Here is a 27,998-nt window from a genome sequence, read left to right as displayed (position 1 = left end):
GGCGAAGGTGTGGCTATTGGGGGAGGCAGGAGGCCACTTTGAAAAAAAAAGTATTAGTATTAGTAGTAGTAGTAGTAGTAGTAGTTCTATATATCACTATCACTTTCTCTCACCATCACATGATTTTCCTTTAAATATCTTCATCCATCATAAGGAGGGAAACTGTCTCTAAATCATCCTTCCCTCCTCCTCCTCTTCTTCGTCTTCTTCACTTTCCCAATCTTCACTCTCTAGTTTATTCCTCTTCTTCACTATCACGAGAGACGACAAACATAGTCTTTAATCTCTCATTTCCTCCTCTTCACCATCTCAAAAAAAAGAGAGACAAATTTAATTCCTTTTTTTCCTTCATCTCACCATAGGTCTCTTGAGAAATAAATCCCCTTGTCCCCTTGCCCCCTTGTCCACATGTCCAGTAAGTAATATATTTCAACGTTACAAATAAAGGGAAGGAGGGGGGGAGGGGGGAGGAGGGGAGGGGGGTATTAACACACAAATTAAATGGTTCTCTAATTACGTGGTGTTAATGACGTTTAATAGTGATTTAGCTTTTAACTTAAGGTAGAAAACCAGTTAAAAAACAAAGTTGAAGAGATTTGTTAATGGTTTCTAGTTGCGTTACCGGCATTGCTAATTACGTTCTTGTGAGCTTGTTAGTTTGAGGTGATTTAACGAGACGGGGGCTGGAAGGTGCAATAGTTGAGAGAGAGAGAGACAGAGAGACGAGAGAGAGAGATAAGGAGCTAAAAATAAAGAGAAAAGGAGATAGAGAATTAGTGAGATTTAAAAAGAAATTCATCGCTAGAGAGAATGACAATTAGTGAGATAGAAAGAGTGAGCGACAGAGAGAGATAGAGAGAGAGACAGAGAGTTGTATGCTTCTTTGCCTTACACAGCTAAGTAACAGTCGGCTTCAAGTCATTTATTCTAATTTAATATATAGAGTAAATTTATTCTTTAATTATCGTCTATAAAATCTACTCCAGTGTGATATTTAACTATACTTAAGAAAAATTTACAAATATATTTATTGTTCCAACTTTATTTATTTTTATATTTTTTCAATTACATTTTACGATAATTCTGTGTTATTTTCACATTATTTTTATTGGAATTATTCTATACTTTCTCAAATTTACCGAAATACTTTTTATTATTAATTCCAAAATTAATATAAAGATTTATCAAATGAGTTATCTCTCTCTCTCTCTCTCTCTCTCTCTCTCTCTCTCTCTCTCTCTCTCGTAATCAAAATATTCAGGGGAAACAGACAAAACACATTTCATTTCCTCAGTGACAAAATTTTCATCCGTTTTTTAGTCTTAATTTTTCAAGTACGTTAAGGCGTTTATTCTTCTTCTTATTATTATTATTATTATTATTATTATTATTATTATTATTCTTATTATTATTATTATTATTATTATTATTATTATTATTATTATTATTATTATTAGTTTAAGGATAGAGATATTATAGCTCACAGCATCTATTATAGCTTACAGTCTCTACTATAACTCACAGTCTCTATTATAGCTTACAGTCTCTATTATAGCTCACAGCATCTATTATAGCTTACAACATCTGTTATAGCTTACAGTCTCTATTATAGCTCACAGCATCTATTATAGCTTACAGTCTCTATTATAGCTCACAGCATCTATTATAGCTTACAGTCTCTATTATAGCTTACTGCATCTATTATAACTCACAGCCTCTATTATAGCTTACAGTCTCTATTATAACTCACAGCATCTATTATAGCTTACAGTCTCTATTGTAGCTCACAGCATCTATTATAGCTTACAGTCTCTATTATAGCTTACTGCATCTATTATAGCTTACAGTCTCTATTATAACTCACAGCATCTATTATAGCTTACAGTCTCTATTGTAGCTCACAGCATCTATTATAGCTTACAGTCTCTATTATAGCTTACTGCATCTATTATAACTCACAGCATCTAATATAGCTTACAGTCTCTATTATAGCTCACAGCATCTACTATAGCTTACAGTCTCTATTATAGCTTACTGCATCTATTATAACTCACAGCCTCTATTATAGCTTACAGTCTCTATTGTAGCTCACAGCATCTATTATAGCTTACAGTCTCTATTGTAGCTCACAGCATCTATTATAGCTTACAGTCTCTATTGTAGCTCACAGCATCTATTATAGCTTACAGTCTCTATTATAACTCACAGCCTCTATTATAGCTTACAGTCTCTATTGTAGCTCACAGCATCTATTATAGCTTACAGTCTCTATTATAGCTTACTGCATCTATTATAACTCACAGCCTCTATTATAGCTTACAGTCTCTATTGTAGCTCACAGCATCTATTATAGCTTACAGTCTCTATTATAACTCACAGCATCTATTATAGCTTACAGTCTCTATTGTAGCTCACAGCATCTATTATAGCTTACAGCCTCTATTATAACTCACAGCCTCTATTATAGCTTACAGTCTCTATTGTAGCTCACAGCATCTATTATAGCTTACAGCCTCTATTATAGCTTACAGTCTCTATTGTAGCTCACAGCATCTATTATAGCTTACAGCCTCTATTATAGCTTACAGTCTCTATTGTAGCTCACAGCATCTATTATAGCTTACAGTCTCTATTATAGCTTACTGCATCTATTATAACTCACAGCATCTAATATAGCTTACAGTCTCTATTATAGCTCACAGCATCTACTATAGCTTACAGCCTCTATTATAACTCACAGCCTCTATTATAGCTTACAGTCTCTATTGTAGCTCACAGCCTCTATTATAACTCACAGCCTCTATTATAGCTTACAGTCTCTAGTGTAGCTCACAGCATCTATTATAGCTTACAGCCTCTATTATAGCTTACAGTCTCTATTATATCTCACAGCATCTATTATAGCTTACAGCCTCTATTATAGCTTACTGCATCTATTATAACTCACAGCATCTACTATAGCTTACAGCCTCTATTATAGCTTACTGCATCTATTATAACTCACAGCATCTAATATAGCTTACAGTCTCTATTATAGCTCACAGTCTCTAGTATAGCTTACAGTCTCTATTATAGCTCACAGCATCTACTATAGCTCACAGCATCTACTATAGCTCACAGCATCTACAATAGCTCACAGCATCTACTATAGCTCACAGCATCTACTATAGCTCACAGCATCTATTATAGCTCACAGCATCTAATATAGCTCACAGCATCTACTATAGCTTACAGTCTCTATTATATCTCACAGCATCTACTATAGCTTACAGCCTCTATTATAGCTTACTGCATCTATTATAACTCACAGCATCTATTATAACTCACAGCATCTAATATAGCTTACAGTCTCTATTATAGCTCACAGCATCTATTATAGCTTACAGCCTCTATTATAGCTTACTGCATCTATTATAACTCACAGCATCTACTATAGCTTACAGCCTCTATTATAGCTTACTTCATCTATTATAACTCACAGCATCTAATATAGCTTACAGTCTCTATTATAGCTCACAGTCTCTAGTATAGCTTACAGTCTCTATTATAGCTCACAGCATCTACTATAGCTCACAGCATCTACTATAGCTCACAGCATCTACTATAGCTCACAGCATCTACTATAGCTCACAGCATCTACTATAGCTCACAGCATCTATTATAGCTCACAGCATCTATTATAGCTCACAGCATCTACTATGGCTCACAGCATCTATTATAGCTCACAGCATCTATTATAGCTCACAGCATCTACTATAGCTCACAGCATCTACTATAGCTCACAGCATCTATTATAGCTCACAGCATCTATTATAGCTCACAGCATCTACTATAGCTCACAGCATCTATTATAGCTCACAGCATCTATTATAGCTCACAGCATCTACTATAGCTCACAGCATCTACTATAGCTCACAGCATCATTGACAATAACATGGCAAGAAAGACTCAACTTAGAGATATCTCACAATTTGCTCTAACAAGGGGTTTTTGCCCGAGACTGTGTGGGAGTAAGGTCACTCTAAGATCTAGCTCACAAAATCTGAATACAATCTGTTTCAAGGAGAGATAGCTCACATATTCGCTTCACCATCTGGGATATTTTAGAGATAGAACCTACCTTACACTTAACAATACTCAGTTTAGAGTTAGCTCACAAAATCCAAGTTAAAATCAGTTTCAATGATCATGTTACAACCCACAAAGACGATGATTTCTACAGTTATTTGTTTTCAAGTAGAGATAGTTCACAATTTGCTCTCCCGCGGTGATATTTTTTTAGAGATAACTCACAAAAAATAACTGAGATACAGATGTTTCAGAGAGAGAGAGAGAGAGAGGGAGATAGGTCATATTTCACATGATTAAAGATCGTACTCTACGCTGGTGAAATTAAAGATAGTCTTTAATTCAAACCACCGAGAAAAATTTATCTCTCTCTCTCTCTATCTCTCTCTCTCAAAAAAAGAATTATTTATGCACAAAATCACAGCAAAAATAGATCACTTCTATGTTAAAGACAGCTCACAGTTTGATTGCTGGATGACAAAAATACTAATAAATATATCAATAACCACAAATCTCTTTCAATATAACGAGAGAAAATACGAATCTGGAATATATTTCACAAGAGTCCGATGTGGGTCTATTTCACGGGGAGTATTATTTCATGGATCACCAGTACCAGGGTCGAGATATTAGAGAGAGACGACAATTCGGAGCGGCACGTGTTGATCTCACGAGAGTCAGAGCGTAACTGAGGCGTCGACCGTGGGCCTCCAGAGGGCAGCACCTACTGGCATCCTTCTACCTTCCTGTGCCTACTTACCTACCTAACCTCCTATCAGTCTACCGACCTATCTAACTACTTTTCTACCGAACTAGGTATCTACAGACGTACTACCTACCTACCTACCTACCTACCTACCTACCTACCTACCTACCTACCTACCTACCTACCATTTGCTTACGAAATCACCATACAGTATACCTCTCTCTATTGTGCTTCCGAGAGATGGTTGAGCGGGGCGAATGATTCATTGAATAATTTGTGTCTTAAAGAGAGAAAGACAGACAGACAGAGAAAGACAGAGACAGGGACACACACGCACACACACACGCACACACACACACACACACACACACACACGCACACACACACACGAGAGAGAGAGAGACAGAAGAGAGAATGTGAGAGAAGAGAGAGAGAGAGAGAGAGAGAGAGAGAGAGAGAGAGGACGAACTGCACGCCTTGCCACCTGTCACAATATCCTCCCGTCGTAGGCTGTGTTGTGTCCGGCAGAGCAGCGACGGCGGAGAGCAGCAGGTGGGTCAGCTTCTTCCTCCCCAGAGCTCGATCACACTAGAGAGGTCTCCTGCCGCCTCATCTCAAGTCCTAAGAGATCATTCGGTCATCGTAGAGCAGAGAGAGTGCACCACACCCAACAGCCACCCGAAAGCCACCCGATAGCCACCCAACAGCCACCAGATATCCACCCGACAGCCACCAACAGCCATCTGACAGCCACCCTATAGCCACCCAACAGCCCCCCAACAGCCACCAGATAGCCACCCTACAGTTACCGACAGCCATCCAACAGCCACCCGACAGCCACCCAACAACCACCCAACACCCACCCGTCAGCCACCAGACAGAAAATCTCAACCAATACACCAAGGTCTCCTGACGACAAAACCTGCACCACACAACACCTCACAGAGACAAATGACACGCGGCTACAAAAGAGACATCACTAAATCTCTGTGAATCTGAACGGGACATAAGATCATGTACGAGGAAGACCTGTTGATCATGAACCCCGTCTAAGAGGAAGCTCAGCGTCTTGTTTGATAGACGTGGTCGTAGCCTACTGAGTGTCACTATCTGCCACTACAGAAGGGGAAGATCTACAGCGTCAGGAAGAATCACTGGGTCGTTGGATGCAAGACGCAGTAATATCAGGGAAAGATAGATGGTTTTAAGGTAGTGTTGATCTGTTTCCCGAGACTTTAACATGTTTCGCTGGAGTCTTGTTTACTTCCAGCCAGACTGATCACACTACCCTAACAGCTCAACAAGTTTAGCAATAGTTAAGCAACATCCTATAACGGCTCAACAACAACAGCGTAACAATGGCTCAACAGCAACCCCCCTGACAATAGTCCAATAACAACATCCTACAACAGCTAACAACAACAGCTTAACAAAAGTTCAACAACAGCTCAACAGTCTTAAAAAGGTAACAAAAGAAAGCCTCAGACCATCAACAGAGGAACACCAAGCTCCAGGAAAGAGCTGGTGACCCACTCAATGTTATAATGACAACTGTAGGAGGTAACTGTGTGAGTGAAGAGAGAGACCACATCACCGCTATCGTCAGTGTCGGGAATGTACATCAAACAACAATATGAACCGTACCTACAGTATATGGTCGAGGCCCTCTGTGATATAGGTTGGGTGATGTGGTATAAGTCTGTTAAAGTCGGCGTGTGGTAGGTAGTCCCTGTGTGGGGGGGATGGTAAGCTGTTGTTATTAATAATTGGTCAGGTTGTCTCGTGTATGGTAAGTCTCTTTGAGGTAAAGCCATTTATGAACTTTTTTTTTTATGGCAACGCCTGTATTGGATTGAGTTAGTGCGTTGACCATGAGAGAGAGAGAGAGAGAGAGAGAGAGAGAGAGAGAGAGAGACACTAAACTGGTAAAGCATGACGCTGCATATATCACCTCTCACTTCCTCAACGTCCAGCAAGAAGAAACACCACACCTCACCACCACCACCAGCCCACACCACACCTCACCACCATAACCACCACCACCACCACACAACACCACCACCACACAACACCACCACCGCACCTCACCACCACCACTCCATCACTACCACCACACAACACCACGCCTGTTGTCGCTTCTCCTCCAATACAAAAACACACAGCGTGGAGTCGATACAAGAAACATTCAACACAAAGAACTAAGAACGTAGACAAAGCAACAAGGAAGAGGATAATAAACACAGGAAGATATACAACGTGGAGATGGGAAGGCGACGTAAAGAGAAAAAACCCGAGAGGAGAAGAAACTGACGCTAAATGATGATTACTCACAAGAGGACAACAAGAATGTCCATCTGGGAGACAAGACCTTCGCTAGACAAACCCGGTGGAATGTTTTTACTAGAAGGAACTCACTGAAGGAATGATAATGACGTTAAGAGAGAGAGTGTGTGGGGGAAAGAGAGAGAGATAAAGAGAGAGAAAGAGAGAGGGGTAAAAAGAGAGAGAGAAAGAGAGAGAGAAAGTGAGAGATAGAGAGAAGGAGTGAGAGAGAAAGAATGAGAGGGCTTAAAATAAGGTCACTGATAAGTAAGGTTGGGTCCCCTTCATTCATTATAATTGGACATATAAATACAACCATACCTCCTACTCTGATTTGTGAACATAATAACCCAACCTAACCTAACCCAACCTAACCCAACCAAACCTAACCTAACCAAACCTAACGTAACCAAACCTAACGTAACCAAACCTAACCTAACCCAACCTAACCTAACCAAAACTAACCTAAGATCGATGGAATATAACCAAACTTAATATAGAGCAACATAACAATAAGTTCTCAAACGTGTACAATAATCAGTATGTTACGTCATTACGGTACAGAGTTATGGCTCTTTTATGGCAGCTGAGTGGATACACAGCTTGCCTCCCGTCCCAAGGGTCGTTGGATCGATCCCGTGGGGCCACTCCCAGCCCACCCAACTGTAAATGGGAACCTAATTTACAGTTTGAAGTGAAGGCAGTCAAGTGCAGTACCAACCACGCTGCTAGTATTCACCACTGTCCCTAAGGAGCCGTCAGGCCTATGAGAATACTCGTCTCCTTTCATGGTCTGTTGAGGTGCGGTGGGGGGAGACTTGACCCGTCCTAACTGATAAACTTGTGTCTCTGAATATAATTATCTACACGTTCCTACCTCTCTCCCTACCTTTGTCCCCCCCTCCCCCTCCCCCTCTCCCGCCTTTTGTCCCTCCCCTCCATCCCTCCTTCCCTCTACCCCCTACCCTCCGTCCCTCCATCCCTCCGTCCCTCTACCCTCTACCCTCCGTCCCTCCGTCCCCTCCGTCCCTCCGTCCCTCTACCCTCCACCCTCCGTCCTCCATCCTCCGTCCCTCTACCCTCTACCTCCGTCCCTCCATCCCTCCGTCCCTCTACCCTCTACCCTCCGTCCCTCCATCCTCCATCCCTCTACCCTCCACCCTCCGTCCTCCATCCCTCGTCCCTCTACCCTCCACGTACCACAAGATACAGAGACCCACTTGTCCCTCCTTTCATGGGGTAGAAATAAGGTAATAAGCCTCTTAACAACAAAACACGTAAGAACAGTCAAGAGACAGCAACGTGATGACCTATTAATCTATCCTCTTTGTCTACTAAAACTCCTTATTTCGTCACTTAAACCCCCCCCCCCTCCTTTAAATCGTCTCTCAAAAACCCTCCACTATACATTGAAATCTGGCGGGAGGACACAGCCGCCACACACACCGTCACGTCGCACCGTCACTTGTCGCTACACTCACCCCATCACCGACTTACCCAAGCCAAACTCAAGTGTTCTTCTCCTTCAGCACTTGAGGACTCTTGCAGGCTACACCCTGGCCTTTCATCATCGCCCAGGGCTTTGAGAAGATCCACCTATCTCTATCTCTTCTTTCTTCTTCCTCTCTCTCTCTCTCTCTCTCTCTCTCTCTCTCTCTCTCTCTCTGATTTACACATTCTTTTGGTGGTCTATCTTTATGCCTATCTTAACTCTATCGTAATTCCTTTAAAGCTCAAAGTCAGCCATCCTTTCTTCTTATCAAACGTAGGAGTGAATCTCTCTCTCTCTCTCTCTCTCTCTCCTCTCTCTCTCCTCTCTCCTCTCTCTCTCTCTCTCTCTCTCTCTCTCTCAATGTTGTCCCCAGGCCATATTAATTACGATAGTGAGTTGAATACAATGGCGTAACCACTTGAATACAATGGCTTAACCACTTGAATACAATGGCTTAACCACTTGAATACAATGGCTTAACCACTTGAATACAATGGCTTAACCACTTGAATACGATGGCGTAACCACTTGAATACAATGGCTTAACCACTTGAATACAATGGCTTAACCACTTGAATACGATGGCTTAATATCTTTGAGTTTGATGGTTTAATCCCTTGAGTAAATTGACTTCATCCCTCCATATTAATGACTTATCTCCTGAAGTATAAATGATGTCATACCATGAAATGTTTATTCATCATTTCACCATTTATTATCTTATTAACCATTCAGGCAGTCGATCTGTTCCTTTATTGTCCAGTGTTATTACGGGAGGAAACTGGAGTACCTGGGGAAATAACTGGAGTACCTGGGGAAAAAACTGGAGTACCTGGGGAAAAACTGGAGTACCTGGGGAAATAACTGGAGTACCTGGGGAAATAACTGGAGTACCTGGGGAAATAACTGGAGTACCTGGGGAAAAAACATGGAGTATCGCGGGAAAATCTACCATCTACCTTCTCACATTTGTCCCAGGCCGAGGATTGATCCAAGGACACAGTAGTAATGTATACGAATTATCCTCTTCAGCATGATGAGTATATACAGTAGTGATGTAGCCTCTTGAGTGCGATGGCTTTAACCCCTTGAATAAGATAACTTAACCCTATCCTAACCCAACCTAAGCCTTAACCACCTCAAACCTAACCTCACCAAACCACACAGACGTACGCATGCGCAGAAACTCTTAACGTGTTATGAAAGTTGGTGAGATGGACGGCAGAAGCTTCCTGTTTGACACAAGTTGATTAATTAAACTTGGCTGTGTGTGTAAGTACGTGATTCTTGAGACAGAGTGAAGACGGTAAGCAAGGGAAGTTCTTGTTGAGTTTTATGTTACAAACCAACCTAAGACACACGACTGCAACTGTACCCTCAGCTTTATATTGCATGATGTTGCAAGATGTTGAGAGATATGAGTGAAGTCTAATAAGCATAATTTTGGAGTTTAGTGTTGAGTTTGATGCGTCTTTTGTGTAGTGAAGATGATGATGATGATGATGATGATGATGATGATGATGATGATGATGAGGGAGATAAGTATGATGATTGATGATGATGATGAGGATGATGATGATGATGATGAGGAGATAAGTGATGATGATGATGATGATGATGATGATGATGATGATGATGAGGGAGATAAGTATGATGATTGATGATGATGATGATGATGATGAGGGAGATAAGTATGATGATTGATGATGATGATGATGATGATGATGATGATGAGGGAGATAAGTATGATGATTGATGATGATGATGATGATGAAGATGATGATGATGATGATGATGATGATGATGATAAGTATGATGATTGATGATGATGATGATGATGATGAGGGAGATAAGTATGATGATTGATGATGATGATGATGATGATGATGATTGATGATGATACAATAGAAATTGATCATATGTACCGTAAGAAGAGTATTCGATATATTTCACATTAAAACACACACATAAGAATATATTAGTGTATATTTCACGTGTTAGGTTAGGTTAGGTTAGATTAGGTTAGGTTAGGTTAGGTTAGATTAGGTTAGGTTAGGTTAGGTTAGGGTAGGTTAGGTTAGGTTAGGTTAGGTTAGGTTAGATTAGGTTAGGTGAGGTTAGGTTAGGTTAGGTTAGGTTAGGTTAGATTAGGTTAGGTTAGAATAAGGACCTATGCAAATATTACCATCTTGACGGTCAATAAAACGCCTCAATAAAAGGTGTTGAGAGGTGAACCACACACACACACACACACACACACACTGCCTGTTATTGATTTATGCCTGAGTCAATAACGGTGATTGTGTGGCGCTGCGGATGTCTTTTCACACACACACACACACACACACACACACACACACACACACACACACACAATTTGGAGGCCAATCGACGTTCCTAAATGTGTATGTGTGTGTGTATGTGTGTGTATGGGTGTGTGTGTGTGTGTGTGTATGTGTGTGTGTGTATATGTGTGTGTGTGTGTGTGTGTAGTTGTGTTGAGATAATTAATAACCTCGTGAAATCACCATTACTCACCTTAGAGCTGGTCTGCATCCCTTTAGTACGATGACTTAACCCCTTGAGTACGATGACTTAACCCCTTGAGTACGATGACTTAACCCCTTGAGTACGATGATTTAACCCCTTGAGTACGATGATTTAACCTCTGAGTACGATGACTTAACCCCTTGAGTACGATGATTTAACCCCTTGAGTACGATGATTTAACCTCTTGAGTACGATGATTTAACCTCTTGAGTACGACACTTAACCCCTTGAGTACGATGACTTAACCCCTGAGTACGATGACTTAACCCCTTGAGTACGATGACTTAACCCCTTGAGTACGATGACTTAACCCCTTGAGTACGATGATTTAACCCCTTGAGTACGATGATTTAACCTCTTGAGTACGATGACTTAACCCCTTGAGTACGATGATTTAACCCCTTGAGTACGATGATTTAACCTCTTGAGTACGATGACTTAACCCCTTGAGTACGATGATTTAACCCCTTGAGTACTCTATTAACCCCTTGAGTACTGTATTAACCCCTTGAGTACTGTATTAACCCCTGTTTAATAGACAGTAACACTTATATAAGTATGGGTCAATATATTTGTATAATATAATTCTCTCACCTGCCGTAACATTCCCTGAGGTGTGAGGTATCCTGTTGAGACCACATGATGGGTACTGTACTCTCTCTTGTGTGTCTCCAGGAAGAGCCTCGATCAGCTGTCTCCAGGAAGAGCCTCGGTCAGCTTATTCAGTAGTTATCACTTGACACTCACGATAGCAGGACGTTGATCTAAAAGCTTATCCCAATTAAGCTCCGTCATCAACTAAGACTCACAGCTTACAGTGTTCTTTAGGGTGTTACCTTTACTGACTGTGCATCATAATGGATTTTTTTTATAAATAAATGGAGGAAGGACCATTTGGGTCTTGTAACTTAACCCATAAACTTTCGCTTGGAGCAGTTGAGTTACCTCTCAAGAGTCAAGCTCAGGTAATCACAAACAGCGATATAAGGTAACAATGGTGGCGGCTACAAAGCTACAAGGCTACACTGTTACTTAATGTAACACCTTCACAAGTGGCTGTTATAAGTGGTGACAACCCAAGGTTGTTACAAATAGACAGCTCCAAGGCTGTTATATGACAGCTACAAAAGCTGTTACAGTAAGATGATCTAACCCTTTGAGTATGTTAACTTAGCCCTTTGAGTATGATAACTTAACCCTTTGAGTATGATAACTTAACCCTTTGAGTATGATAACTTAACCCTTTGAGTATGATAACTTAGCCCTTTGAGTATGATAACTTAACCCTTTGAGTATGATAACTTAACCCTTTGAGCATGATAACTTAGCCCTTTGAGTATGATAACTTAACCCTTTGAGTATGATAACTTAACCCTTTGAGTATGATAACTTAACCCTTTGAGTATGATAACTTAACCCTTTGAGTATGATAACTTAACCCTTTGAGTATGATAACTTAACCCTTTGAGTATGATAACTTAACCCTTTGAGCATGATAACTTAGCCCTTTGAGCATGATAACTTAACCCTTTGAGTATGATAACTTAACCCTTTGAGTATGATAACTTAACCCTTTGAGTACGATAACTTAACTCCTTAAATATCATAAGTTAACAGTATTACACCATCATACTCACGGGTAGAAGCCATTACACTTACTAGTATAATAATATATTACGATGTAGCTACTTTATGGGGTAGTTATTTTATGGGGGGTGTTATATAAGGGGGTAGTTATTTTATGAAGTAGTTATTTGACAGTGTATTTATAGGGGTAGATATATTATGGAGCAGTAACTTTATAGGGGTAATTATTTTATGGTGTAGGTATAATATGGAGCCATTATCGGGTTAGTTAGTTTTAAGGGGGTAAGTATTTCACGGGGTACTTATTTTATAGGGGGTAATAAGCTCATAAGGAGGTAGTTATTTTACGCATTACTTATTTTATGGCTGGTAATAATCTTCCTCCACGGTGTCTTTCCCCCTCTCCTTTTCTCCCCTTCCTTTTCTCCCCTCCCCCTTTCTCCCTTTCCTCTCTCTCCCCTTCTCCCTTTCTCCCCATCACCCCCTCTCCCCCACCTGCTCTCCAACACACACATAAGTTTCAATAATATCTTCTCATACTGTTTCCACTGAGGTTCCTTCATTACCGAATAATTGAAGAGATAATGAAATTCTTCTAAAAACAGAGAGAGAGAGAGAGAGAGAGAGAGAGAGAGAGAGAGAGGTCTTTGTGATTTTTTTTAAAAGTGAGAGATTTTTGTTTTCATTATATAATTGTATGAACGTAGGTCGTAATTGGTGAGCGTATGAAGGAAGGGAAACTAATTGAAGGAAATATGATGATAATTTTATATAATGAAAATCTTGTTCCGACTTATAATGTGAAAACTTTGAATGACTTTCGAGTATTTCTTTTAACTTTCATTTATGGTTTAAGGATGAGCTTTCAGGCCCATTACTAACTTTGTTTTTGTAGTGTGTGTGTGCGTGTGTGTGTGTGTGTGTGTGTGTGTGTGTGTGTGTGTGTGTGTGTGTGTATTAGGTTAGGTTAGTTATAGAAGAATTAATTTGGTAATAATAACATTTATCAATAACTTATATCGTATTTACCTACATAATTACACCCGCACATCTTAGTTATCAATAAAAAACAAATATATCAGAAATTTATTCAATTTATCACAGCATTATAATTCCACCCAATATTCAAAAGCTTATAATACACGTATATAATTTATCAAAGTTTTCCTTGGTTGTTAATCATGTCTAAGAAACAGAATATATTGCTCATAAATTTTCAGTATATTTCCCCAAAATTATTATTAGCGAGAAAGTTTGATAGTTTGGCTAAATTTATTGTATCTGTTTCTTTAAAAAGTTGACCAATTTATCCCAAAACTTTTTGTGTCTGCCGAATAAATTGGATAAGTACAAAGTTCAATAGGGTATAAATTACACGGTGGGTTAAGTTGATTAATTTATATTATTATTTAGTCAGTGGTTGTATCATCCTCTCTCGGTAAACACAATGGTTGTCGGGGTCTTTCATGTACACGTCACAGTGTTCATTTATTTCTCATTAGATGTCTCTCATCCACGACATACTGTGTCTCTCATCATCTACAAGTTGTTCCTCTCATCCTGTCTCTCTCATATTTATCTTCCCTTCTTTCTCCTCATCTTCTTTCTCCTATGCCTCCTCCTCTGCCTCCTCCTCATCCTTCTCCTCCTACTCCTCATCCCCCTTATCCCTTCCCCTCCTCTTCCTCCTCCTCCTCCTCCTCCCAGCATACCAGCCTGTGTTCGTCATCTCCTCCTCTCTTTCATCTCTTCATCACCTGTCCCAGAGCCCCACCTCAGCTCAGCCTCCCGCCCGCCACACCTCATCCAGTGATTGGAAAGGGTTTTCTCTGGCTGACCCTCCCCTCCCCCTCCCCCTCCCCCCAGTTATATCCTCTTCGTGTATCTAGGAAGCTGATCAATAAAGGCGTGTTTTAGAGTTTTAGAAGAGAGGGAGGAAGGTTATAATGGCGCCATCCTTAGAGTCTCGACAATAACAATAGCTGTTGGTTGACGGGTAGCCCTATGAACCACTGTGGCCACGACCCGACAAAGAGTACCACAGAAGATCTCAATGGCTTTCTTGTCAGAGTTGTGTCGAGCCGTTGGGAGCTTATGGCAGCTGGGTATCCATTTTACTGACATCAGAAGCGAACATGAAAGGTGTCTTGGGTTTGTCGGAGCTGTTGTTTACGTCTGGCGAACACAGAGGCGGGCGAACAATCGGTGCTGTCAACGTGTCGATCTTTGGGGGATGATGGTGGTGCCTCTGGTATGATATGCGTGGCTCTCCCAAGACAAAGATCTCACCGTGATGTAATGCTGGTGGTGTAGATGTTGGTAGTGGTGGTGGTGGTGGTAGTGATGATGATGATGATGATGATGATGATGATGATGATGATGATGGTAGTGATAATGGTGGTGTTGATGTTATTATCAGAAAGAAAGAAAGAGAGCCGAAATGTGAGACTGTAGATACTATACAACAAGAACTCTCTCTCTCTCTCAGGACAGTGGGAGCCAGAGGGAAGGTATTAGCTCTTTGGATTATTTATCACACAGCCAAGCGTGAACTAAACCCTGGCTCACATACCCCGACCTCGTGAATCTTCTCACCTCTCATTGTACCAAAGGTTAAGTCATCGTACTCAATGGGTTAAGTCATCGTACCAATGGGTTGTCATCGTACTCAAGGTGGATAAGGTCACTAGAGTAAACAGGCACTTGGTCTCTTCTTAATAACTTGTTGCGTTGGTCCCCAAACTTCCTCCTCAGTCACCAGAGGTCATAAGAGTCTTTATCTCCCCCATCCTTTCCCTTCCATCCCCCCTTCCATCCTCCCCCCTCCCATCCTCCTCCCCCTTCCATCCTCCCCCACCCATCCTCCCTTCCATCATCCCTCCCTTCCTTCCTCCCATCATCCCTCCCATCCCCTCCCCCTCCCATCTTCCTCCCATCCTCCCTTCCATCTTCCCCTCCCATCCTTCCCTTCAATCCCCGCACGAGTTTATTGATGATAAGAAATCGTGCGTGATGCTCTGTCTGCCGTGCCTGTCGCGTCCGTGGCCTCACCTCCGTGTCTGTCTTTCGGCGTACGTGGCCTGATTTCCGTGTCTGTGGCGTGCGTGGCCTGATTTCCGTGTCTGTGGCGTGCGTGGTCTGATTTCCGTGTCTGTGGCGTGCGTGGCCTGATCTCCGTGTCTGTCTATCGCATCCATGGCCTGATCTCCGTGTCTGTCGCTTACGTGGCCTGAGCAGTTACGGAGAAGAAACACAATAACTCATGCCAAGTCCTGTGAAAATCCTGGAGACTCACCGCGAGGCAGCCATTGTCGAGCAACACTCCACCATTCCTTCCGCTGAGATTGGAATTTAAAAATGGCACAGGTGATGAATTGCTGTGCGAGTCTTTGTCCCAGGAACACAGGTAATGAGGAACTCCTGAGCTCACTAGGGAGTTTCCACCCAGGTAAGAAAAGAAAGTCCTTATACTGAACCACCTTACTTCAACTGCGGCTGTCAAGTTGTACAGGTTGATAGCGAGTTGGTTAATATGTTCTCATGAGGCAGTGTGGGAGGAGGGGGGTGTGGGGCTTTGTGGGAGTATTGTGGGGCATTATGGGGCATTTTGGGGAGTATTGTGGGGCATTATGGGACATTTGGGGGCATTGTGGTGTATTATTGGGGTGGTATTTTGAGACATTGAACGGACAGACAGACAGACAGACAGACAGACAGACAGAAAAAGGGAAAAAGAGAGAGAGAAATAGAGAGAGAGAAGTCGGTCTCCGTTAGTGTCAACACAAGTTAAAAGTTACGGAAAAGTGAGAGGCATAACGATGATGGTGACGAGGATGGGAGGGGCAGGGTGGGAGGGAATGATGGGAGGGGAGGATGGGAGGGGAAGGATGGGAGGGAAGGATGGGAGGGGAGGATGGGAGGGAAGGATGGGAGGGGAGAAGAGAATAGAATGGGTGGAAAGGAGGGAAAGATAGAGATAGCAAAAATTGAGAGAATATAGTCAGAACTAACCTACCCTAAACTAACCTAACCTAACTTAACCTAAACTAACCTAAAGTAACCTAACCTAACCTAACCTAACCTAACCTAACCTAACCTAACCTAACTTAACCTAAACTAACCTCCTCGACACACTAGTCAACTTAACTTATCCTAACTAAAATCTCACCTAATACCCAATTACGTAAATTAATCCCACCTAACTTAACTAGAAAGGACAATCTACGCTAACTTAAAGCTAACTTAAGCTAAACTAAACTGACCTAAGCTAAACTGGCAGCGGGTGGGACATGAGAGGACATCACACTGAGCCCAGGACCAATCAGCACACTTTATGCCCGCATGAGCGTGGATTTTGGTCCTCTTGCGTTCTGGAGCCACCACGACGAGATGAGACCTCGAGTTTTATTGTGATTGAGGCATAAAGAAAGAGAGAGAGAGAGAGAGAGAGTGAGAGAGAGAAAAAGAGAGAGTGAGAGAGAAAGGGGGAGAGGGGGGAGAAGAGTAAGGGTGAGAAAGAGAGAAAGGGAGAGGGGAGAACAGGAATAAAGAGAAAGAGGGGAAGAGAAAGTACGTAACAAGATCACACAAGACATGACACGAAGTGGTCCTCCTCCAAGTATAAGGGTCCCCCCTCAAGTACAAGGTTGTCCCTTTCTTGAATACAAGGTTCCCCCCTCAAGTACAAGGTATTCCTCCTCTTCATATACAAAATTTTCCTCCGCCAAATGATTAATAGCCTGGGGTCGTGGGGTCGTCTTATGCACGGTAGACCAATAGCCTGGGGGTCGTGGGGTCGTCTTATGCACGGTAGACCAATAGCCTGGGGGTCGTGGGGTCGTCTTATGCACGGTAGACCAATAGCCTGGGGGTCGGGGTCGTCTTTATGCATTTGTAGACCAATAGCCTGGGGGTCGTCGCCTTATGCACGGTAGACCAATAGCCTGGGGGTTGGCCTTATGCACGGTAGACCAATAGGCCTGGGGGTCGGGGGTTGCCCATGCACGGTAGACCAATAGCCTGGGGGTCGGGTCGCTTATGCACGGTAGACCAATAGCCTGGGGTCGTGGGTCGCTTTATGCACGGTAGACCAATAGCCAGGGGCCGGGTAGTCTTATGCACGGTAGACCAATAGCCTGGGGGTCGGGGTCGTCTTATGCACGGACCAATAGCCTGGGGGTCGTGGGTCGTCTTATGCACGGTAGACCAATAGTCAGGTCGGGGTAGTTCTGGCACGCAGACCAATAGCCTGGGGGTCAATGTTCTATGCACGGTAGACCAATAGCCTGGGGGTCGGGTCGTCTTATGCACGGTAGACCAATAGCCTGGGGGTCGGGGTCGCCTGCGCACGGTAGACCAATAGCCTGGGGTCGTGGGTCGCCTTATGCACGGTAGACCAATAGCCTGGGGGTCGTGGGGTCGTCTTATGCACGGTAGACCAATAGCCTGGGGGTCGTGGGGTAGTCTTATGCACGGTAGACCAATAGCCTGGGGGTCGTGGGGTAGTTTTATGCACGGTAGACCAATAGCCTGGGGTACACGAACCTCGGAACCCCAGCGCATCGGACCCCCGTAAAATCCCAACCAACAAAGAGCAATAAATTTGAGATGGCGCAGCGCTCACCCGGCCTCTGGTGTCTCTCTCTCTCACTCTCAGTCTCTCTCTCACTCTCTTTCTCACTTTCACTCAATTTCTCTTTCTCTTCTTTCTCTTTTTCTTTCCTTCTCTCACTCCATTCTGCCTTCCATTCTCCGTCGCTCTCTTTCTCTCTCCCTCTCTTTCCTCCCTTCTCTCTCTCCATTCTGCCTTCCATTCTTCGTCGCTCTCTTTCTCTCTCCCTCTCTTTCCTCCCTTCTCTCACTCCATTCTGCCTTCCATTCTCTGTGGCTCTCTTTCTCTCACTCTTTCTTTCCTTCCCTTTCTCCATTCTGCCTTCCTTTCTCTCTCTCTTCACACCACACGCTACCCTCTGCCCGCATGTTACACAAAGAAATCTGGTTTACATAGGCTAAGCCCCCACCACACACACACACACACACACACACACACAGAACGCTACAGTGTTAAGGGAGGAAGGAGCTCTGGGAAGGGAGGAATTTGCGCCTCAGTCAGTCAGTCAGTCAGTCAATCAGTCAGTCAGTCAGTCAGTCAGTCAGTCAGTCGAGGCAGGTGTAACAAAATGCACACAGTGTATCAATACAATAGTTGAAACATTATCTCAATAATAACTAAAAAAACAGCATCAATAACAACGACAACAACAACAACAACAACAACTATAACATCAACACTAACAACAACAACATCAACACTAACAACAACAGCAACAACAACAACAATAACGACAACAACAACAACAACAACAACAAGGAGAGTGATGGTGGAGGGTCAGGCAGCAGTAATTAGTAGTAGATAACAAGGTCAGATTTAACACCGTAATAACTGAACCTGTAACTATCATGTTTAACAAGTCCCTGTACCGTGGGTGTACCGTGTGTGTGTGTGTACCGTGGGTGTACCGTGTGTGTGTGTGTGTGTGTGTATTCCGTGGGTGTACTGTGTGTGTGTGTATACCGTGGGCGTACAGTGTGTGTGTGTGTTTACCATGGGTGTACCGTGTGTGTGTGTATACCGTGGGTGTACCGTGTGTGTGTGTACCGTGGATGTACCGTGGTGTACTGTGGTGGGAATTAATGCCTGCCTGGCTAATACAGTTCATTAATCGCTTTAAAATTTTACCAATATGGATAAAGTTGTTGATTACATACATACATACATACATACATACATACACACATACATACATACATACATACATACATACATGTGCCAAAGTTAACACGCACTCAGGTTTAACACGTATTCAAGATTAACACGTATTCAAGGTTAACACGCACTCAGGTTTAACACGCACTCAAGATTAACACGTATTCAGGTGAGTCTATTCGAGTGGGCGAGAACTCGTGCCGAGAAAGTAATTTTCTCACCAGGTAAAAGAAAGGTCATTGTCACGTCTGCCTGGGGGTTACTTTCTCTCGTGCAGGTGAGAGAGAGAGAGATTTTTTCCCCTCTCTCTTGTAGGTAAGTGAGAGAGAGTGTTTGCTTTCTCTCTATTGTAGGTAAATGAGAGAGTGTTTGTTTTCTCTCCCGCTGTACACAAGGAAGCGGTACTGCACCTCACCTTCACCTCCCCATGTAACCATTCTCAGCCAGGTGAAATGGGGATGCCCCGAAGCAGAACCGGCGACACTTAGAGCAGGAAGGGAGCACTATATCCACCCGGCCTCTGCCCCCCTCTCAGGCATGGAGCGGAGATAATACGTATTCTCTTGCTTTAAGTTCAAAAATGGATTTATAAATTAGAAAAGGAAAGAGAGAGAGAGAAAAAATAAGTGGGTCTGAACGAAACAGTTAATGAAAGAGCCTTAATGTGGGAGAGAGAGAGAGAGAGAGAGAGAGAGAGAGAGAGAGAGTTGGTGTAAGAGTGAATGAATTTAATCTAACCTAACCTAACCTAACCTCATCTCCACCCAATTCTAATCTACACAGAACAAGAAACAACAAAGACACCAGAACAACAACAACAACACACACACACACACACACACACACACACACACACACACACACACACACACACACACACACACACACACACACACACACACACACACACACACACACACACACACATTACTAGACTGGAACAAGTTACAAATCCGTTCTATGTTGCTTCCTGTATCCAAACCTAATACTCTGAGCTATGAGATTTTGACATTAAACATATACCAGATAGTTACTGGAAATGCCACTCGTATGGACATGATAGCTTCCTTTACTCTTGTGTTGCACTGCTGACTTAATACTGTAAGGCACAATAAGCACTGCCCGACCTACTTACAAGATCTCGTTAGCGTTAATAACAAGATCCCCAGCACAAAAGGCTTATCTCTGAAGGGAAAATAACAAAATAATCATCTTTATGTATCTTTCACAGTCTCTCCCCCTATAGAAAACGGGAAGAATAGAGCAGACGGGAAACTGTTAGAATATAAAATTTGTATAACATCTCAAACAACTGACCCCTGACTTTTGATATTTATTAATGAGGCCAAGAAAGTTCTCCTGCTGAATCATCAAACTCTCACTCTCTTCAACATTTCCCATCAAACACTCACTCTCTTCAACATTTCCCATCAAACTCTCACTCTCTTCAACATTTCCCATCAAACTCTCACTCTCTTCAACATTTCCCATCAAACTCTCACTCTCTTCAACATTTCCCATCAAACTCTCACTCTCTTCAACATTTCCCATCAAACACTCACTCTCTTCAACATTTCCCATCAAACACTCACTCTCTTCACCATTTCCCATCAAACACTCACTCTCTTCACCATTTCCCATCAAACACTCACTCTCTTCAACATTTCCCATCAAACTCTCACTCTCTTCAACATTTCCCATCAAACTCTCACTCTCTTCAACAGTTCCCATCAAACTCTCACTCTCTTCACCATTTCCCATCAAACACTCACTCCTACTGCCATACACCACTCGTCACCATGCTATCCTCTCATGTAAGCTCACCTGAAATACCCTGATGTTCAACCCTCTTCTAGTGCATCCTTCATTTTGTTCTTTCATCTCCTCCTTGATCTTCCCCCTCCCTCCTACCACCCACCTCTAAATTATATATATATATTTATCTTAACTATCTATTCACAGTATATATAAAATCCTTGTGCGCTTTTGAACTCTGTGGAATGGTTATATATTATGCTTAGTCTGGCTATTATTGTGAGGTTCTTTAGGGGGACATTCTGGGAGTTTTAATAGAAAGTAAACAAACACAGAGTTGCCACATCTCTTAAAAAGCATCAGCCACTGTACCAGGCATTAATTCAGGCGACTGTACATATGATTAAGTTGAAAGCTGGAAATGTCTGCAGTAATAGCGCTGAAACTGTATTAAATTACCATGTTTATGTTCTCGACTGAATATTTCCACCATTTCTACATACAGAATTAATGAAGTTTAAAGGTACAAATGGACTTTCTAAACACTTGTATTTGTTAGTGATCCAACACCTGTCTTAACCAATTAGTCAATACTGGTAGGTCTGTCTCTCACCTCCTCCTTCTCTTCTCTCCAACTTCCTCTTATTTCTCTCCTCCACTTTCTCTCTCTGTTCTCTCTTTACCTTTATTTACTCTATGTCTTATATTTGTCCTGAGTTATGTAGTGTGATTTAATGAGGCATTTACAGTCTTTGTGTGTGATTCTCTCTCTACATGGTCCAGCTTTTGTGATTCTCAGACATAACTTAACCTAACCTAACATAACCTAAACTAAGCTAACCAAATATGGCCTAATTTAACCTAACTTAACCTAAATCTAAACTAACACAACTGAACCTAAAGCAAACCTAACCTAACCTAACTTAACCTAACCATAATCTTACACCATACAAAATTAACCTAACCTAACCTAACCTAACCTAACCTAACCAAACCTATTCTGAATCTTGAAACCCCTTCCAATACCCTAGAAAGACTCCTGGACAAGCAGTAGGCAGACCAAGATGTCGTGCGCCTTACTGGAGTTATTACGACATAAAATCCAAGTTGATATTGAACCCTCAGTCTTAATAGCTATACTAGAGTCCAATAAATCTGGAGCCTATTAGAATTGGGGAGGACTATTTTGACTTACAAGGGTAATACAAAGCTCTAGACTACCATTGTAAATATACTGAATTCACCCACATCCTCCCGAAGCTTAACTATATTATACAAACTAAAGGAAGAACTGGTTATACACACTTAAAAACCTTCTATCTCAAGTATGTATAAAATAACTTCAATGACCTAACATAAGTAGGTAACTATGACAGATCCCAACGGCATATACTCGTACATCTGGCAACTGCGGGGCCCCCCCTATTGATCTGTCGGTCCGGTGTTGCCAGATACTCAACAACATATTATTATTTTATTATTTTATTCCAAGAGTAATTTCATTTTTCTGGAAACATAGACAGAATTAGATGATATAGACAGTTGACAGGTAGACGTAGACAGGAGTTGAGTGACCCAGGACAGCTGTAATGATGGGTTAAATAAATGTTTTAGGAAGGTAGTGGTGGTGTGTAGAGGCGAGATACCGTGGTAGTTACACTTCTGCTGGTCTGCTGAGTTACACCAGTTACAGCAGACATCACCAGTTACAGAAGACATTAACAGTTACAGCAGACAGTTACAGCAGACATTAACAGTTACAGCAGACATCACCAGTTACAGCAGACATTAACAGTTACAGCAGACATTAACAGTTACAGCAGACATCACCAGTTACAGCAGACATTAACAGTTACAGCAGACAGTCACAGCAGACATCACCAGCAGACATCACCAGCAGACATCACCAGTTACAGCAGACATCACCAGTTGTAGCAGACATCACTAGTTACAGCAGACATCACCAGCAGACATCAACAGTTACAGCAGACACTTACAGCAGACATGAACAGTTACAGCAGACATCATCAATTAGGATTAGGACCAATTAAGACTGTATCGTAGACTGGCCAATCACCACCCAGACTATGTAAGAGACTAGCTAATCACCACCCAGACTTTGTAGCAGACTAACCAATCACCACCCAGACTTTGTAGCAGACTAACCAATCACCACCCAGACTTTGTAGCAAACTAACCAATCACCACCCAGACTTTGTAGCAAACTAACCAATCACCACCCAGACTTTGTAGCTGACCAACCAATCACCATCCGAGGTATTCAAACATCACCCTCACAGGAAAGGCATCACCAATCCACTAGTCTAACTCATTCTTATATAAATTGTTAACGATTATGTCTGATCTAAAAAATATATATATATAAAAACTATATATCTGTGAATGGTATATCTCTCGCTGGTGAAATATATCGGGTAAAAGGTGAAAGATCAGAACACGAGAAGAGGAGACGAGTGTACGGAGGAATACAAATGTTATAAATGGCTTTTTTTTCTCAATTTATTTTTGTTTTTTGTTTTTTTATAATTTTAATAAGTGTTAGAAGTACAGGTATAAATATAGTTAAAAGGACAAATACAATTACGGGTACAGGGATAGATACATGAACAAGCACAGTTATAAATGCAGATACAGTGTTTTGTTCCAATATTGTGTAAATGATGCCTAAAGTTTATGCGGTATCACGAAGTTCTCTTAAGACAGGCAAAACAAACAGACTTAACCTAACTTAAATTGCCTAATCTTAGCTGAGTTAACTAATATATCTCCTAAGTTTGGCTGCATACAATAAATGATTTCCGTCAGTGAGTCAGTCAGTCAATGGGACACTCACGTATAGAGCTACTGACGCAGGTAGATAGCATGGATAGAGGAAACAATGATGAGAGAACAGAGATATGGACAACACCCTCACCCCCCTTAACACTTTCACCCCCTCCTCCTAACACCCTCACCCCCTTCCCCTAACACCTCAATTCCCTTTAACACCCTCACCCCCTAACACCTCACCCCTTTAACACCCCTACCCCCCTAACACTCATCCCTTAACACCCCTCATCTCCCTAACACTCCTCACCCCCTTTAACACCCTCACCCCTGAAGACACTCCTCTCTATCCTTTAACACCTCACCCCCCCCTAACACCCCTCAATTTCCCACACCCTAACACACACCTTTCCTTTAACTAATACCAAATAAATATATCTTGTTGAGGTAGAGTCTCAGCGTAATTTTTAAGTCATATTCGATATTATTTCGTCTCATCCTAAGCCAGTCTGTACGATACCTTCTAACTCACATCTCCAGTTACGAGGAACAGTCTAAACATGAAAGCTTGAGTAGATCTGACCCCGATCCACAAAAAACAAATGTAGAGTGTTGGTTAATTTGCATACAGACACGTGAGTCAGTCATTTTTGTGGGGTCGTGTTATTAGTATGTAAATATATAGGGGAGGAGGGTAAGGCTCGGGTCAGGGTCACATTCTCAGAGGTTAGAACTGTGTGATAGCTCTTCCTGGTGACAGAACCTGTAGGAATGTGTTTCATTGGTTCATGTATGATAAGACAAATGACCTATCGTTCACCTCCTATATACAACCCATAAGTAAATGATATATAATTAAAAGTATCGTTCACCTTCTATACACATTCAACACACATGATCTTTTTTTTTTTTTTGCTCAATCAAATTTTTTCTTCTTGACGTTAATGAAGAAATTATTAGGGAATAATTATTTTTTAAGTTTCTCCCACAAAGAAAATTTCCTGGAAAAAAAATGGACTCATTAAATATTGAATAAAAGGAGAAGGTTTATTTTAACAGTTTTCCATACGTCTTAATAATGATCTATCTACCTATCTACCTATCTATCTATCTATCTATCTATCTATCTATCTATCTATAGTAATAAAACTATAAATAGACAAGAGTATAAATGTTTACATATATACACAGATAAACAAGGAGACAGTGTGTACAGGTGTGTGGGCCAAGAGGTATGTGGCAACACGGGTCGTTTATTACAACACGACAAACACACCACGCACAACCTGTTATGCCTCCCCCTCTGTGCAGCTTAACTCCCCATCAATATTATATTCTTCAACACTCACTCCTGTCAGAAATATACCTCATAATATTAACAATGTGTAACGTAAAGAAATAACATTATCTAGTTTTATATTTGTTCATTAAAACGTAGTGGAAGGCCAGAGACACGACTGGCCGAGCACTGGGCAGACTTGGAATATAAATAATTCCGTGTTGGAATGGAATGAAATTGTGGGTGTGAGGTTATGTTGGTGAATTTGTTGGCCTGTCAGTTGGTATAGGGTGGAGTGAGTGGGTGGTGAGGGGTGGAGTGAGTGGGGTGGTGTGGGGTGGAGTGAGTGGGGAGGTGAGGGATGGAGTGAGTGGGGTGGCAGGGAGGGGGTGGAGGAGGGGGTGGTGAGGTGGAGGCGCAGGGTGGTGAAGAGTGGGGGGGGTGAGGGGGTGGAGTGAGGGGATTAGTGGTGAGTGGGTGGAGTGTGGTAGGGGTGGGGGGTGTTAAGTGGTACTTGCTGGCTGGGGATGTTGACAACGACTCATTGTGGTTTATGTGCCGTGAGGTAAGGCAGCAGCAGTGAGTTCCAACACACACACACGCACACACACGCAAACAAGCACACGCACACACTCTCTCTCACACACACACACGCACACACCAGTATGTTGTGTCAGTCTCGTGGTTTGTGTAGAAAGGAGGTTGGTTCTCTTGATTTATTTGTGCTTTCAGTGTCGCTATTATTCTCCCTTTAAAAACCCAGGTAGCCAGCATTGAGAGTGAACACACACACACACACACACACACACACACACACGTCTTCCCCCCAAAAAAAATCTTTCACGCACACTGATGCTTCCTGTCTGTCCCTCATCCTCAAGTATGCAGTATAACTCATCCTTCACCTTCTCCTTCTCTCCTTCTTGGTCTTCCCTCTCCTCCTTCTCTCCTTCTTGGTCATCCCTCTCCTCCTTCCCTCCCTCTTGGTCTTCCCTCTCCTCCTTTTCTCCTTCTTGGTCATCCCTCTCCTCCTTCCCTCCCTCTTGGTCTTCCCTCTCCTCCTTCATGCCCTTCTGATAAAGTCATCTGAGTGGCGTGTATGGCCCCACCCTGGCCAGCTATGACATGCCTCTAACCTCTATGTTTCAGTACTTCAGGAAGCTCTACTCTCTTTCCTCCCGCTACTCAGGTGTTCAGTCGCTGTACCACCTGCCGATACAGTCTTCTTCAGGTAGCTAGGGCCCTTCCGTCTCCTGCAGTATTAAACACTTTGGGTCTCCACCGCGGGAATCTGAATCGGTCAGTTGTTTTGCAATCTCTCTCTCATTTTCTACTCAACGTATGATAAATAAATTAGGAATTGAATTACACTTGGAATTAGAGAATTAAGTGGCGGAATTTAACACAGACCTGTAAAGTATTAACAGGTGAATGGATATTTGGTAGATATTTGGTGGGTATTTAGTGGATATTTGGTGGGTATTTAGTGGATATTTGGTAGATATTCAGTGGGTATTTGGTGGGTATTTAGTGGATATTTGGTGGATATTTGGTGGATATTTGGTGGATATTTGATGGGTAAAGTGAGGTTGTTAAAAGATGTCTGTCTGTGTGTGTGTCTCTCTGTAGATAGATAGATAGATAGATAGATAGACCTGTACCGACCTCATTCAACAGTGGCAGGATTGATATATTGGAGGCCAGGAGTCCAGTCCCCTTGAGGCCAAGTTACAACACTCTGGAGGACAGCTGTGAGGTGGTGATGAGGTAAAGGAGGGGGTGGGGAGGTGGGAGGGTGAGGAGGGAGGGGAGGGGGGCAGAGGGGGAGGGGTGGGAAGCAGAGGGGGAGGAGGAAGAGGAAGTGGTGAGAGGAGGGGTGGTGGTGATGATGAAGAGGAGGTAGGGAGGAAGAGGAGGTGGTGGGGAGGAAGAGGAGGTGGGGTGGGGAAGAGGTAGGGGAGGAAGAGGAGGAGATGGGTGGGGAGGAGGTGGTGGGGAAGCAGGAAGAGGTGGGGAGGAAGGAGAAGGAGATGAAACTGGCTCCTTGATCTACATATATATCTATAACTAACATGTAGGATTTATACATACATAACAGCTCTCTAGCAACAGTGACCTGAACCATGAGCTCAACAGCCGGGAGGAGAGAGAGAGAGAGAGAGAGAGAGAGAGAGGAGAGAGGGGGGAGGGCTTACTTCAGGCCTGATGAATAATATAAATTAACTGGACGACAAGAATTAAAAAGTACTCAATTATGTAGGACGGAGTTGAGTGCTTGTTACTACCACCACTACTACCATCATTACTACCACCACTACTACCATCATTACTACCACCACTACTACCATCATTACTACCACCACTACTACCATCATTACTACCACCACTACTACCATCATTACTACCACCAATGCTACAGTACTATTATCACTACTACCATTACTACCACCATCACTACCACCACTGCTACTACCCACCATTATTACTATTATTACCACCCTTACTACCACCATCACTGCTACTGCCACCATCACCACCACCACTACTACCACCACCATTTTAGACCATTGGTTGTGTTAGCTAGTTACGTGTAGTTAAGGAGGAATGAGTCTATGAAGGCGTAGTACCCTGGCGAAGGTTCCTTTGAGGTCGTGGGTGTGAGAGGGGCGGCTGGAGAAGTCTATTT

The 27,998-nt window shown here is 42.5% G+C and overlaps 1 long non-coding RNA gene across 1 annotated transcript; it reads right to left on the bottom strand.

Moving 5' to 3' along the window:
* Positions 1–41: 41 nt before the first annotated feature.
* LOC121868314 lies at positions 42–4,785 on the bottom strand. Its single transcript, XR_006089370.1, has 2 exons — positions 4,685–4,785; positions 42–308 (listed from the first exon to the last, which is right to left on the bottom strand). It is a non-coding gene; the product is annotated as an uncharacterized LOC121868314 (long non-coding RNA).
* Between the last annotated feature and the right edge of the window lie 23,213 nt (positions 4,786–27,998).

Source organism: Homarus americanus, unplaced genomic scaffold (assembly GCF_018991925.1).
Source record: "Homarus americanus isolate GMGI-L3 unplaced genomic scaffold, GMGI_Hamer_2.0 scaffold19318, whole genome shotgun sequence".
Taxonomy (NCBI): Eukaryota; Metazoa; Arthropoda; class Malacostraca; order Decapoda; family Nephropidae; genus Homarus; species Homarus americanus.
This window is presented reverse-complemented; position numbering and strand designations above follow the sequence as displayed.